Below are 4,167 nucleotides of genomic sequence, written 5' to 3'. Positions count from 1 at the left end.
CCCCTCACCTCATCCTGGCACCCTCAACCCCATCACCCCTCCCTCCATAAAAAGAGATTTGCATCTCTTGGTTACCCTCCCCCGTCCCCTATCTGTCGTTCATGTTTTAATGTTTGTTGGCATAGCAACCAGGGCTTGCAAAGGAGGAATTCTAGCCCTGTGCATGGAATACAAAATTCCCCTGATATTGTGTGTGTATATGTGTGATGATTTATATAGATATATACATGTAAATTCATCATCCTATATCATATGTGTGTGTGTAATATGACAAAGAGCTGTTCTGCGAATGGCAGATTTGTGGTCATACTGCAATATTAAAGCAAACTGGGCAGGGAGATGTCTCCTGAAAGATGGGTCTCTTTGTGTATTTCCCCCCTTTTTCATGTCACCTGTGTGTGTATCAATGCCCTCCGTTTAAACCTTTCTCTCTATGTATAGCTTTCCTCTTTACTGATGGCTGGTGAGTTTTTGCTTGACCCTCCCTGACTGGTGACGGGTGGTGTATGTCTAGTATATTGGGAAGCTATACCCAGGCATACATGTTTGTGTTGTGATAACACAGAATAATCATGTATTTCTCCTCATTGCTGCTAGACATCTGTGTTCTTTATTCCAAGGGTCAGCTGTGTTGCAGTCCTATAACATGTGTATTTATATATCTCTGATATGCATAATCCCCAGATTTTCCCAGCCAGATAGATGGGTGTCCTTGCACAAAAAAAAATGGGGGGGGGGGGCCTGTGTCACACCCCTTTACCATTATATGTATGGGTATATAATCTTATCTAGGTAGGGTTCAATCTCTCTGTGCATCGTGTGAATGTATGCCATGTCTTTATATGTACATGCATTAGCAGTACAAGGCTGAAACCTTTTATCACACCAAAATTGTCCTGTAGGGTTTCTTTGCCATGCTTATCAATGCTACAATTATGAATAAGGGGCAGACCCAGATTTTGTCGACATCCAGTGATGCTGGTTGGCACAGGAGTACAAATCCCTTTCTAGATATGTTGCTGGTTATTCCAAAGGCTGGCATATGCCACACACTAGTACATGGCAGTGTCCGATAATGCATGAAAGCCGTTCATATGAACATGCAGTTGTAGTGTGCACTTCTCATCTGACAAGATGCTCTTTGCAATAACAACATGGTCATCTTAGCAGAGGAACCATTTTTATTTTTTTTTATTTTTTCCAATTCTCTAATCCCCTGAAGTTCCTGTGGAACGGCACAGCTCTTATGTCAGTGAACATATCTAAAGACAGAAAGGTAATTACAGGGTTCTGCTAAAAAGAAAAAATGCTTACTCATGTAAAAAACACCAAATTTTAGCATAGAGAGTCATCTGATCACAGACTGCACATGTGAAGAAGCAAGTCTCACAATAAAAAGAGTAAGAGGGTGTCTTTAGTGTTTTGTGGCCCCAGTGTAATTTGCACAGCGTTTGTTGCATGTAAACATCCTTATTCCATGGACCTAATTTGAAGCTGTGTTGATATACAGAAATCCAATATATGGTCCATGACTGTTCTACTACCTTCTGATTAGCCTAATAGATCAGAATGTTTCATGAACACAGCTATTTATTGTATCACTTCTTTAAGAGGAAGTAATCCTTTTTGGTTGGTTGTTCTCATTAGTTGTACACCATATTGCAGTGGATCTTTTCTAAAGTATGCAGGTCGTTGTAACAAATGAAAATATTGAACCCCCAACATTATTAATTTTTGTAGTGTCACGTGTAGGCCAGTGTTTTTCGAAATAACCTTTGAAGAATCACACTTGGAAACCCAGTGTTAGAGAAGGCTGTATGCTAAATGTTTTTTTCTAAAGTACAATTACATGAAGGATTGGGCCACCAACAGGGTCTTGCCTTCATTTTGTGCTGTCCCTACATTACTTGTGCATTCAATTCTATTCTTATATGTGCATTCTATAGGGAGTGTGGTAATCATAACATTTTGAGGACTTTAATCAATGGTAAACTGATTGGGAAGGCCCACCATTATAGGCCACAGCAGCAGCATATTATGGTTTGCTTTTGTACATATGGCCTTAAGCTGCCTAACTTACCTTTCAATATGTTTTCTGGTGGCCTTTGCAGTAAAAAGTCCCTACAACTCTATGCAAGATGTGGGTAGTAGAGCCTTCAGCAATATAGACTTTTGTTTCTTCAGAGAGCCACCACGATTCTGGGATGACACTGGGGGTATCTTGGTCTAACCGTATTTCAGACCTCACTATGTGCCTAGCTTTAGGAATTTGTCCACTTCTTTGTTTTAATCCACAGCTTACACAAATATGCTTACTGTAGTGATTTGTTCCAAGGTAGCTTTACCAAGATGTGGTTCATCTTCTGGTTGTCTTCAGAATATAAATTGTCCCCTTTGGTCCTTTGCATTGTGTCCCAGTATTGTGATCTGTCGTTGGGGTTATTTTCAGTGTTCATAGAGATCTTTCCAAATGTAAATGGCTTGTTCATTTGTCTATATGTATACATAAACGTTTCTTTGTCTTTCTCTCCTGTGACTTTAGTCTATTGTAAACATGAGCTTGAGCTTCTGTGGAGTGAAGATTTGGGAAAATAGTGTTTTTGAGATCTTGATGTAGAACAAATGAGCAACAGAGATGACCAGAATGTCTGTCTCTTGATTCTAATGTCAGTGGTGAGATTCCTAAGATTATTCACGGAATCATGATTTAGTGACTGTCCACTTGTGTCAAAAGAGAAACATTAAATGTGTGGCTAAATATACCATGAATTTTTAAAGTGTAAAGGTCCATATGGCTTTTTCAATGGTTTTGTGCTCTTAGGCTGGACACGTGAAACCCAAATTCAGGAGTTTTATAAAGTTTTAATTTTATCACAAGATGTTTTCATTCCATGCAGTATCCTGTTATTTTAGAAACCTACATTGCCGAGACCGTAATAGGGTTAGTGCCAATAACTCCATTCCAACCACTTAATTCCTAGTGTGAATGTTAATAGTAATTGGGTTGTGAAAAAAAAACCACAATAAATTTGACATGCCAGTGACATCTTTGTGGTTTTTGATTTGTTGGTTGCAAGGTCTGAGGAGCTGGTGGTGTTGCCAGTGTTGAACAGTGGGGTCCAGTGGTTTTTCTTTAGGTCCATTAGGGCTTTGTATGGTTGAACTCTAATACTGGTATTGATTTACTTCCTTAGTAAAGCATCCCCACCGTTCTCCATTTCCTGAATGCACAGCGAGTGGGGTTAAGCCTCAACTTTCTGACTTAAGGTAACCTCTGACGTTTAAGATTGGACAAAACATGTAAAGCGATGATCCTTTATCAATCGCGACTGAACGTTTATGAAAGACTAAATGTTTGGATTGCTGCAAAAGCTTAGCTTCTGTTCTTTTCTATAAATACATGTCTTCTTGAATCAGCTTTTAAACCGTAGTATGCACTCACACAAAGGATCTCTCCCTTTACCCAAAATCTCTGTAGCAAAGAGCACTTTTGACACTACCCATGTTTGTCATCACTGGAATACCCTTATCCTGCCCATTTATCATATGCAGTGTTTGATCATTTGTGCTTATTTTAGAATGTGGGTGATGTATGAACACCTTTGGGGCTGGTACTTGTTCTGCTTTGCTGTTACCTAACCCTTTTATTGTTACAGATGGGCCTTATGGAATCCTACATTGCATATATAGTATACGGTGGAGTTTAGAACTCTGAACATAAACCATGCAATCAAAGCGGAACACTTTATCTAGCTGATTTTAGCTTTCACATTATGCTTTTTGCAATCTCATTGCTACAGGTGTTCTTGAGATGTAAAATATGAAAATGAGAATAGAATGTCAGAAAAGCTTTGATGTTACAATGTAAATTTTACAATGGCTACACATCTCTCACTTTCCATCAAAGTGGGATATTAAGGTACCCTACCCTAAGGTACCTCAGGCCCAACCTGAACTTGAACGAACATATTTTGGCCATGTATGTGTTTTCCAGGGGATTGTCAAAGCTGTTATCTGATGTCAGGTTGTTTTGAAGAGAATGTGTTATTTGGATGGCAAATGTTAGATTCTGTAACACTGTTTGGGGTTCATTTAAAACTAATAAACTTCAAATTGAGTTCTTTAGTTTGATGATTCTACTGGCCATATATCCAGAATCCAGGCTAT

At 39.0% G+C, this 4,167-nt stretch overlaps 1 protein-coding gene across 5 annotated transcripts in view; it reads left to right on the top strand.

Moving 5' to 3' along the window:
* The window catches only part of TAOK3 (TAO kinase 3), a 121,389-nt gene that overhangs the window by 64,950 nt on the left and 52,272 nt on the right, over positions 1-4,167 (top strand). The window lies entirely within an intron of this gene.

This window comes from Pyxicephalus adspersus, chromosome 6 (genome assembly GCF_032062135.1).
Source record: "Pyxicephalus adspersus chromosome 6, UCB_Pads_2.0, whole genome shotgun sequence".
Lineage (NCBI taxonomy): Eukaryota > Metazoa > Chordata > Amphibia > Anura > Pyxicephalidae > Pyxicephalus > Pyxicephalus adspersus.
This window is presented reverse-complemented; position numbering and strand designations above follow the sequence as displayed.